Genomic DNA, 13123 nt, shown 5'->3' on the forward strand with positions numbered 1-13123 from the left:
GATGACAGTTAATGGATGAGAGTTTGAGAGAATAAAAGAGAACGGTATTGATATGATCAGTAATGAGTATGTGTATATTACATTGCAGCTTATATACTGAAATTGGAATGGAATTACTACTAACTACCTTAATAGAAAAATGGAAATAACTGTCATTGCTACAGTGTTAGCAGTTACTCTAATAACAGAATTCGAACTGTAACTGTCTAGCTATTTTACTGCTTGCCTACTTAATTCCTTAATTGCCAGCTCAGCTCATCAACTTCATACACGAATTAAACACCATGAACTTGTATCAACACCCCCCTCTAAAGAACATTCTTGACCTCCAGAATGAAAGGAAGGAAATCTGGTTTGAACCTCAAACAAGAATTCCCATGTAGCCTGTGCAACGTCTATATCAGTCCACTTGATGAGAACTTGAGTGTTAGCCTTGTTAGCCTTCTTGACCATCCTTCTATCAAGAATAGCCTCGGGTAAAGGACAGTAGAGGTGGAGAATAGAAGGATGAGAAATGCTACTAGGCATAGCATAACACCTTTTCAACTGTGACACATGGAATGTGGGATGAATAAGTACATTAAAAGGAAGCAAAAGTCTATAAGCAATAGCTCCAATCTTAGCCTCAACTACATAGGCTCCATAATACTTGGCTACTAGCTTGTTAAAAGGCCTAGAGGCAACTGAAACCTGCCTATAAGGCTGCAATTTCAAATAAACCCAGTCACCAACTTCAAAGGACCTATCAGATCTATGTTTATAAGCCACATCTTTTATTATTTGTTGAGCTCTAGCAATGTGAAACTTGATTAACTAGATGATAGCCTCTCTAGCTGCAAGATCTCTGTCCACCATCTCAATTGTACTTTCTCTAACCAGGTAGGGCAAATGTACAGGAGGTTTCTGACCATAAAGCACCTCATACGAAGTGCATTTGATAGTAGAATGGTAGGTAGTATTTACCACCATTCAGCTAGTGGTGAATAAGTAATTCAATCCTTGGGACAATCTGAACAAAAACACCTCAAGTAAGTTTTCAAGGTTCTATTCACCACTTTTGTTTGGCCATCTATTTAAGGATGATAAGCTATTGATTTTTGGAGGTGCACACCTTGAAGTATGAACAATTCTTGCCAAAAAGAACTCAAAAATACAGGATCTCTACACTAGTCATAGTAACAGGCATTCCATGTAGTTTAAAGACTCCATCTAAGAAACTTTTATCTACTGACTGAGCTGTATATGGATGCTGCAAACTCAAGAAATGAGCATACTTACTCAATCTATCCACCACTACTAATATAACATCTTTTCCCTGGGACTTTGGAAGTCCTTCTATAAAGTCAAGACATATATCAGTCCAAACACCTTCAGGTATAGGGAGGGGCTGAAGATAACCTGGAGAAGCTGCAACATCATACTTGTGTCTTTGGCAAATGTCACACTGGTTAATAAAAATTCTAACATCTGAGATGAGTGATTTCCAATGAAATAATGATTGTAACCTCCAAATGGTAGCATCCATACCAGAATGTCCCTCTTGAGGACTGCTATGCCAAAGTTTGATAATAGTTCTTCGGAGTTGTGGATCATCTCCCACTACTAGTCTACCCATCTACCTTAATTGATCATTGCACCAAGTGTATGACTTGAAGTTTTGAGTCTGCAGTTTCTCAATCACCAACTGTAATGCAGAATCAGTACTCTAAGAATCCTTAATTTTGTTATACAAATCATCATGTGGTGTGAGTAGGGATATGGCTAAAACTTCTCATCAGGCATTCTAGAAAAAGCATCTGTGGTCTTATTCTCTGAACCTTTTTTATATTCAATTAAGAAGTCAAAAGCCATTAATTTTGAGATACATGCCACTTGGAAGTTTGTATGAATCTGTTGCTCTAAGAGGTGTTTCAAGGCTTTTTGGTCAGTTTTCACAATAAAGTAAGTATTCAATATGTAATGTGACCATCTTGTAACAGCAAAGAGAAGTGTTAAAAGCTCTCTATCATAAACAGATAGGATCTGATGTCTGGGAGCCAATGATTTTCTTATATAAGCAATAGGATGTCCCAACTGCATTAGAACAGCACCAATTCCTTTGCCACTAGAATCAGTTTCAACAATAAAGATCGGAGAGTAGTTAGGCAATGCTAAGACAGGTGCAAAAATCAGGGGTTGCTTCAAGGTTTGGAAAGCTTGTGTAGCTAGATCTGACCAATAGAACCCATCCTTCTTTATTAGGTCATGAAGTGGTCTGCAAATTGTCCCAAATCCTTTTATAAACCTCCTATAATAACCAGCCAACCCTTGAAATCCTCTTAATTGTTTGTGATTGATAGGAATGGGCCAATTTTGAACAGCTGAGATTTTTTTCGAGTCAGTTGAAACACCAGCAGCACTAATATAATGTCCCAGATATTCAACCTTTTCCACTCCAAAAGCACACTTAGGGTCACGACCCGAACGAGGGCCTGTCCGTGACGGACATCCCGAACCATGAAGGCCTGGAATGCCCTTCTCTATCTGGTAATCATGCACAATATTCATATGATAAAAGAAGATGTGGAAACATAATCTTCTACGTAAACATAGTCAATTCTGAATTCAACATAAGTATGAAAATTGTAAATCAACTACATCTAAATAACATCTAACTCATTCTGCGAAATCTCTACTACATGAAAATCTGACAACTGTCTGAAACTAAGACAAGGCCCTCAGTAGACCAAAACTGAAATAAGTGATATCGTCTGAAAAAACAGGCCTTTTGGAATAGAGAAGGCTCACCACTTCACAATATGATCAACTGTCTGAATTATCTACTGCTTATCTGGACCCCTAGACTGAGTCTCAGAACTTGAGAGGTGGAGGGAGGGGGGGTCAATACAGATATATTGGTATGCAGAGCATATCCAAAATAATCATTTATTATTCAACATATAAGAGAGCAATTTAAAATAGTTCATAAGTATATCACATAGTAAGAATTCACATGGGCATTTTAAAGACTCTGTAAAAATCATCTCAACTCTGAGAAATCTGTGTTACTTCTGCGCTAGGTGGTATACCCTACAACTCTAAAAAATTCCATGGGCTATATGGAAACTGCCATTAACTCAGCAGCGAAGCCCCCAACCCAAGTGTACCTCAAGGGTCGAAGTCTCTACTACGCCACACGACCGTCACTAGCGTACAATAATAATCTACCCGTATTGGCAAATATGGTTTCAAGCTTAGAGTTGGTTGAACTTGTGCCTTCTTCGGGTAACCACCTAACCCTCTTTAAGACCCTTTTAAAACTCTATCAAAACATACTCTCTGAAAATATACTCTGAAAACATGCTCTAAAAACATAATCTGTTATGGCATAAATATATATGGTATCGTCATACCATTGAATTGCAAGTCACATCTCTGAGTCATTATTAGTCTATCGTAAATATCTTTTTTCAAAACATAAGTTTTAGGACCACCATTTCAATAATTCAATTCAAAGAAACTCTTTCTCAAACCTCATGTAAACACATGCAAGGTCAGGAATGACGGTGTTTTATGACTAGGACTTAAATTAACCATAACTCCTTCATCGACTGTCCATTTTGGATGTATCTTACGTCGATAAAAAACTTTTTCAATCATCTACGAAATGAAAAGTTGAAATCTAAGGGATTCCACCGGTAAAAAAATATAAATCATTCTAGAAGACAATGCTTGATATTTTAGGGACAAAATTTAGCTAAGAAAAACTTCGGGGCGTTACACTTAGACATTTTAGCATACATTTGATGTTGCTTCATTAGAACAAATACAGCTTCAACATATTGCACATGATCAGAAAAACTCTTGCTATAGATTAATATATTATCAAAAAAAGACCAAGACTGATTTCCTCAGTAGTGGTTTAAACACAACATTCATGAGGCCTTGAAATGATGAAGGAGCATTGGTTAATCCAAATGGCATTACCAAAAACTCATAGTGCCCTTCATGAGTCTTGAAGGTTGTTTTGTATGCATCTTCTTTAGACATTCTCAGTTGGTGATACCCTGCCTTAAGTCTATTTTTAAAAAGATCATAGCTACTCCTAACTCATCAAGTAAGTCCTCTATTATGGGAATAGGGAACTTATCCTTTCTAGTCATCTGATTAAAGCTTCCATAGTCCACACACAACCTCCAACTACCATCTTTATTCCCTACCAAGACTATAGGAGAGGCATAAGGGCTGGTACTATTCTGAATCACACCTTGATCCAGCATTTCCAACACCAATTTTTTTAATATCCTTCTTGAATGTAGGATATCTATAGGGTCTTTGACTAACAAGGTTAGATGCCTCAATTAGTGGAATCTTGTGGTCAAAAACACCTCTGTGAGGTAGTAATGTTGTGGGCACTTCAAATAGGTAGGAATAATGATCCAACAAGGACTTCAATACTAATGGTAGATCATTACCTTGACTGGCTTGAATGTTGAAACACTGAATAGTCTTTGAAATATTTGGTGCTAAAGTCATCATGAAAAATTGAGATTCACTCCCTTCTAGCTTCTCCCATGCCTTGGCTTTAGAAGTTTTAATCAAGCTGGTTGCTCCTCTTAACAAATGTTTCCTTCCTTTGTACAAAAACTCAATAGTTCTATGCTTGAAATCAAACAATATTCTGCCCAGGGTATTTAACCACTGTACCCCCAAAACTATATCCACATTACCCAAAGGTAGTAACAAAAAATCTGAAGCAAAAGTTGTTCCTTGTAATAACCACTGCAGGTTTTTGCACACATAAGTTGTCTGCACTTTTCTTCCATCAGCAACACACACAGGCTGCTCTGTTATAGGCTCATCCTTACAGCCTAATTTCTTGGCCACTTCTTGGTCTATGAAATTATGTGTACTACCAGTATCAATCAGGACTTGCAAAGGTTTTTTTTCATGGTAACTAGTCACCCTCAGAGGCTGATAACCCGTAACACCAGTATAAGCTTAAAGTGAAATTGTCATGAATTCATGAGTGGCATTTTGATGTTCTTTTTCTTGATTAATTCCACCTCTTTTACTATTTCTTCCTCCTTGACTACATCTATTAAATATAATTGTTTCTTAGCCTTGCATACATGTCCCATAGTATATTTTTCATCACATAAGAAATATAATTCTTTAGCCCTCTTCTTATTTAATTCAGCAGAAGTTAATCTTCTTCCTCCAGTAACTATATTGTGATGGTTATTCTTATTCTCACCTACATCAATAGGCTTCTTGAATGTTGGATTTGGTGTGAAATTCTTTTGAAAATTGGGAATCTTATTGTTAACTGGAGTAGGAAGCAAAGCAGCTTATGGCCTATTGCCTCTCAGACCCCAGGTTTTAGCTTGTGCCTCAATAACTTCCTTCTGTAACCTAGAAATTTTGTAAGTCTGCATCAGTGTTTTGGGGTTCTGAATTCTGACTGCCTTATTCAGCTCTAACTTCAATCCACCCAAGTAACAACTGATCTTATTCTCACTCAACAAGTTTACACCAGTTAAAATCCTATCAAACTCTATTTGATACGTTATTACTCCACCCGTTTGCTTCAAATTCTTTAAGGTTTCCATGGGATCTTCAAAATTATCCCCAAATCTTTCATTAAGGGCAAGAATGTACTCAGTCCAAGTAGGTTCTACCACTGAATTCCTAGACTTAATAAATGCCCTATGCCATGCAATAGCGTCACCCTCCAAATGCACAGATGCAACCTTTACTCTTTGATTGAATGGAATTTCATCCATTGAAAAGAGTTGATCAACCTTGTACAATCATGTACGCAAATCTAACCCAAAAAATTTTGGAAATTCTAATCTACAATATCGAGACAAAAAATTACCTCCACGCCCATTTCCTTCTCTCATTCTTACTTTCTGTAGATCATCATTGGCCTTTCTTTCTTCTTGAATTCCCGCATTAGAATACTCGACCCTCTCCTTTTCTTTAGAATTCATAGTTCCAACCACTCCTCTAAGTTCCAGTAACTCCTTCTCATTTTGAAGACTACGATTATTGATATTGGCCATTCCATCCATTATTTTCTTCAATTGTTCTTGGATTTGTTGGAACCTGTCATCCATTTTTCCATAGGTCAATATTGTCTATCTTGAGTCTTGCTTCTTGCCATTGACACACCAAGGAGCGACGGCTTTGATACCACTTGATGCACTCAAAAAGAATTATTTAATTTTAGGAGGAAACCTCGAGAAAAGGGGGAAACTAACTCAGGGATTTAATCTGAAATGACAGTTAATAGATGAGAGTTTGAGAGAATAATAAAGAGAACTGTATTGATATGATCAGTAATGAGTATGTGTATCTTACATTGCAGCTTATATACTGAAATTGGAATGGAATTACTACTAACTACCTTAACAGAAAAATGGAAATAACTGTCATTGCTACAGTGTTAGCAGTTACACTAATAACAGAATTCAAATTGTAACTGTCTAGTTATTTAACTACTTGCCTACTTAATTCCTTGATTGCCAGCTCAGCTCATCAGCTTCATACACGAATTGAACTCCATGAACTTGTATCACAGTGAGATGAAGACACAAGATGAACAACTTTGATTAGTCTGTGAAGACATCAGAGCAGATGAAGACGCAAAATTAACAACTTTGATAAATCGTTAATGGTGTAAGATGCTTTCTTAGCAGTCGAAGCAATGAGATGAAGACACAAAACCTATGGTGAATTTAGAAGAACAAGTAACTAGTGGCAGTTTTAGAATGTTATATGGAAAAGTAGGATTTATTTTTTGTGGACTTGGTGAAATTTTAGTGGTGGGAATAAATAAATCATTGCAATAGCTTTTTTCCTCCATTAAAGTGTTGCCATAGATGATTCTATGGCAACGGTTTAGGCAGTCATTGCGATAAAACATTCTATTGCAACGGTTTTCAAGAAGCAGCAACGGTTATAGTATCAAATAGTTCTACTACAATAATTTATTTTTGCAACGGTTGGAACCGTTGTAATAAATCCTCTATTGCAACGCTTTTGGAACCGTGGTCAAAAGTTTTATTGCAATAGGGTTAATTTCTAGTAGTGATACAACAATAACAACATGCCTAGTTAATCCCGAAAAGTGGAATTTAGGGCGGTAGAGTGTACATAGACCTAACCTCTACCTTAGAGGTAGAACGGCGGCTTCCCATAGACCATCGACTTCAAGATGAAAATAGAGATATGAAATGAAAGAAACACTAGATAGTACTAAAAACAACTGATATAACAGAACAATACTATATAAGATGCTACTATAATCAAACTACATGAAACAACAAAGATTAACAAAACTCAAGAATAATACTACGACTACTAGGATGGACAATAAAATAGTATTATCATAATACACTCCTACCAACTAGTACGGATACAATCCTACTTACTACCCTTCTATCCTAATACGTGTCTCCACCTTTGTATCTAAGGGCATGTTCCCAGTAAGCTGCAATTGCGTCATGTCCTGCCTTATTACCTCTCCCAATACTTCCTCGACCTACCTTTACCTCTCTTGAATCCATCCACAGTCAACCTCTCGTACCTCCGTATTGGGGCATCTATGCATCTTGATTCATTATATTCCCAAACCATCTCAACTTCGCTTTCCACATCTTGTTCTCAAATGAAGCCACTCCTACTTTGTCTCACAAATGTTATTGTAATTTCTTTTAAAATCTCCTTGCATAAATTCCTGGCTCTACCATTTGTACATTTATTGGCCATGCCTGATTTAGTAATGGGTGAAAATCTTATACACTTCTAACTTTGCTTTAGAAATCGATCAAACTCCCCCATCCCCCAACTTTGCTTTCCCCTCAACTTCTTTTCTTCATAAGAAAATTTTAGTCAAATTAAATAATTATAGTACAATAAAATAGAACTAAGAATAAATTGGTATACTGTAAGAACAAGTCCATGCAATTTTGTTTCTTGTCTACCTTGTTACTTATTAGGTTGGGACTATATTATCAAGGACAAAAACTACATGTATTGAATTATTGTTATTTTTTAATATTTTTGGGTACAAGAATCCGTATATATATGCAACAATAATTTCAACGCAAGTTCAAGTCTAAGACAAAAACCTTTATGAAGTTCTTTAACACCTTCAACACACGATTACGAATAATCTATCAAAGAAGTATGTTAATTTTCAAAAATGAGATGAAATAAAATCTTGAAAGCCAAGTCCCCCGACTTCATGGAGTGTCCTTAAGGAATAATTCTCCTCACTGTACCCGAGGTTATGGAATCTTCCTCCTAGGATAAAATAGTCAAACAAACCAACTATAGCGGTATCTCAAACAATTGAAATTTCTTCGATCTCACTCAACAATTTGATTGATCACACGAAATGTTTTTGAAGATAAGAAGAGTTTTTATGTTCAAAAAAAAAAATTTTATACCTAAACCTGTGGATAAAAGCAGGTTTATCTAGCCATCAGGTGCCTCTTCTGAAAGGTGGCAATGGTTCACTTAAAAGGTGTAACCTTTCTAGAAAATCATGTCTATCGTCCAAAGAATGCATCTTTTTCAAATAGGCATACCATTTCATGAATCAGAGTGTCATTTTGTTAAAGGGTTGCATCTCTTTCGAAGCATCAATTCGCTTCTGCACTGTATTTCAAAATAGTATTTCCGTCACTGCATGCATGCATATAAATGGAGGATCAAAACACAAAAAAATTGTTGCATTTTCCCTTTGGTATTTTTGGAGTAACTTTCTATCAAATAAATTTTGTCTAAAGAAATAGATCTCATCGATCGATCCAAATCCAAAAACGAAGATGAAGCCGAGCCGAGCGACGACGACGGCGCGAGGCACCACCTTGTTCTTGCCTCACTATCCATATGTAGTAAGTGCTTCTTATTATAAATACTTCAAAGTTCCCTTCTCCCACCAATGTGGGAGAATTAGTGAATTTTTCCTAAAAAGAGTACACTTTCTATTTTAGTGTCTCTCTTTCCCTCCACTATTTTCCTTTTATTTTCCATTCACACTTTTCATAGGTATTAAACCCAATAATCCCCCACATGAATGGGGAATGGCTATTTTTTCATAAAATTTTACGAACAAGTATGTGATCATCAAGCAAAGACTGATTGCATCTGGATAAGTAGGTTTTCATTTGAACTTTTCGTAGTGAACATGCATCAGATGAACTCGATCAATTGGTAGATTTGATATCTTTGAACCGTTGAAATTTAATGTACACCTAGACAACATATGTCACACAATCAGCCTTTTACCATTTATGGTTCTTACGATTTTATTCTTTTCAGCCATGAACACGTCCCAATTTCATGAGAGCTTAGAGAATAGGTCTTTACTAATATTCTCCTTGAAGTGGCTTTCGCTTCGCCCTCAGATAGTTGATTTCTAAATATTCAATCCTATGGATTAAACTATTTAATCAAATCTGCCAAATTTAGATAATCATTAAAAGATAAGTCTTATCCTCGTTTACTAAATATTGTCTACATCATGAGAATGGGTTGGGTATTTAACAATGTTGAACCTATCAGATACAATTTTGTTTGATCTCCTTGAACCTAGCTCTTGGGATCTCCAGTCTGCTAGGTAAAGTTACCGCCATGCTGACTTGTCCTATGCCTTAAGCCCATTCCCTTAGATGTTCTCTCAACTCCTTCTCTAGATAGGCCTTTTGTAAGTGGATCCGATACATTATCCTTTGACTTCACATAGTCAACACTGATAATTCCACTAGAGAGAAGTTCTCTAATGGTATTATGTCTCCATCTTATGTGACGAGATTTACTATTGTACATCATGCTCCCTACCCTACCTATTGCCACTTGGCTATCACAGTGTATACATACTGGTATCACTAGTTTGGGCTAATAAGGAATATCTTCCAAGAAATTACAGAGCATTTTGCTTCTTCATCGGCTTTATCCAATGCGATAAATTCAAATTTCATTGTTGGATGATTTTCAAGAGATCGCTCCTCCATCAATAGTAAATACATATCCACTCGTGAATTTTACTTCGTTCTATTCGGTGATTCAATTTGCATCACCATATCCATGAAGTACCGCGGGATATTTATTATAATGTAAACCGTAGTCTTGAGTGTATTTAAGATACCCCAAAACTCTTTTCATTGTCATCCAATGAGTTTTATTAGCGACTCAACTTACTTATAGCGCATGCTATGTCTGGTTGTGTACAATTCATTATATACGTTAAACATCCCAATACTCTTACATACTCTAATTGTAAGTCACTTTCACCTTTATTCTTTTGAAGTGTAAAGCTTACATCCAATGGAGTCTGGGCAATACCAAATTTCATATACTTGAATTTGTTAAGTATCTTTTTGATGTAATGAGACTGTGACAATGCCAACCCTTGTGGAGTTCTATGGATTCTTATCCCTAAGATCATATCCACAACTCCAAGGTCTTTCATATCGAACTTGCTCTCGAGCATTCATTTCATTGCATTTAAGTCTGAAATGTCTCTATTAATGATCAACATATCATCCACATATAAACACACAATGACTTGGTGATTTGGAGTGTCTTTAATATAAACACATTCATCACATTCATTAACTTTGAATCCCTTTACCAATATGGTTTGGTCAAACTTTGCATGCTATTGCTTAGGTGCTTGTTTTAGTCCATAAAGTGACTTAACAAGTTTACACACCTTATTTTCTTTTTCAAGAACCACAAAACCCTCAGGCTATTCCATGTAAATTTCTTTCTCCAATTCTTCATTTAGGAATGCGATTTTCACATCCATTTGATGGATTTCAAGACCATATACTGCCGCCAAGGCAATTAACATCCGAATTTATGTTATCCTTATTACTGGCGAGTATGTATCAAAGTAATCAAGGCCTTCTTTTTGTTTGAAGCCTTTTACTATAAGTCTTGCCTTGTATTTGTCAATAGTACCATCCGTTTTCATTTTCCTTTTGAAGATCCATTTAGATCCTAAAGGTTTGTTTCCTGAAGGAAGATCAACCAACTCCCACGTATGGTTGCTTAAGATTGAATCAATCTCACTATCGATTGTCTTTTTTCAAAAGGATGAGTCCAAAGATGTCATCGCTTCCTTAAATGTTTGAGGCTCATTTTCTAAGAGAAATGTTACAAAATCTGATCCAAATAAAGTTGATTTTCTTTGAGGTGTACTACATCTTGGATTTTCATCATTATGTACATTCTCATTTGGTTCATCTCGAAGTCGTTTAGACCCTCCACTAGACTATTCATGTCTAGTTTTATATGGGTAAATATTTTCAAAAAATTCAACGTTATTTGATTAAATTGCCATATTTTCATTAATATCCTAATGTTTGAATTTATAAACCAAAAACATACATTCTTTACTACTTTTAGCATATCCTATGAACACGCAGTCCACCGTCTTAGGTCCTATCTTAACCTTTTTAGGCATAAAAACTTAGACCTTTTCTAGACACCCCCACACTTTGAAATATTTCAAGTTGGGTTTCCTTCCTTTTCATTTTTCATAAGAAATTGATTGTGTCTTACTATGGAGAACTCTATTGAGTATTCGGTTGGCTATAAGTATAGCCTTTCCGCAAAAGCTTTGCGGTAAACCTAAACTTATAAGTAAGACATTCATCATTTTCTTTAATATTTGGTTTTTTCTTTCCGCAATTCCATTAGATTGAGGTGAATACGGAGACGTAGTTTGATGGATAATTCCATTCTCTACACATATTTCGGCGAAGGAAGATTCATATTCTCTGCTCCTATCACTTCTTAGAGTTTTGATCTTTTTCTCTAACTGATTTTCAACTTCAGTTTTGTATTGCCTAAACGCATCTATTGTTTCATCCTTACTATTTAGCAAGTAGACATAACAATATCTAGTGCAAGCGTCAATATAAGTTATGAAATACTTTTTTCCACCACGTGATGGTGTTGACTTCATATCACAAATGTCAGTGTGAATTAAGTCTAAGGGATTGGAATTCCTTTCAACGGACTTATACAGATGCTTAGCATACTTTGATTCGACACAAGTTTGACAATTTGATTTATTGTACTCAAAGTTTGGCAACTTCTAAGTTAATCAATTTTCATAATGTTTTGTAATTAACGTGGCCTAATTGTTCATGCCACAAATTGGGAGACTCAAGCAAGTAAGAAGAATTTGAACTTTTATTAATTTCAACATTCATTACATTCATTTTGAATAGGCCCTCATTGAGGTAGCCTTTTCCTACATACACTTCTCCTTTACTAAGTACATTGTTTCTCGAAAATAAATACATATTTGAATCTATTCTTGTCCAGAAGTGAAAAAAAAATCAAGTTCTTTCGTAACTCCGGAACATACAAGACATTGTTAAGTGTCAACATTTTATTGGAAGTCATCTTCAAGCACACTTTTCCTGTTCCTTCCACTTTTGCAGTAGCGGAGTTTGCCATGTAGATCTTTTCTTCTACTTGAGCCGGAGCGAACGTCAAAAATAAATCCTTGTTAGCACATATATAGTGGGTGTCACCAGAATCCATCCACCATTCGCGAGGATTTCCCACCAAGTTGCATTCGAAAAGCATAGCACATAGATCATCTGTTTCTTTTTTAGACTCAGCTAGATTTTCTTGGTCATTCTTCTTCCCTTTCTTTGGGGCAGGACAATTCATAGACTTGTGGGTAATCTTTCCACAGTTGAAGCACTTTTCCTTGAATTTATTCTTGGGTTGATTGCTTTCATTTCCAGCTTTCTTTCACTTTTTAGAGTAGTTTTGGTCATCTTCTATAATATTTGCTCCAATCATTGCAGAATTGCCTCTTGACCTTCTTTCTGCAACCTTATTATCATCTTTAATGCGTAGTCGTACAATCAGATCTTTGACTGACATCTCCTTACATTTGTGTTTCAAATAGTTCTTGAAGTCTTTCCACATAGGTGGTAGCTTCTCTATTATTGTTGCTACTTGAAATGTTTCATTCACAATCAAACCTATAATAAAGTTCATGTGAATACTAAGAACATTTTAAAATTATTTATCAAAGGTACTTGTCAAAATCATACCTTTCACTAGGAGATCATGGATGATCACTTGTGGTTCCTGCACT

The sequence above is a fragment of the Capsicum annuum genome, chromosome 1 (genome assembly GCF_002878395.1).
Source record: "Capsicum annuum cultivar UCD-10X-F1 chromosome 1, UCD10Xv1.1, whole genome shotgun sequence".
Lineage (NCBI taxonomy): Eukaryota > Viridiplantae > Streptophyta > Magnoliopsida > Solanales > Solanaceae > Capsicum > Capsicum annuum.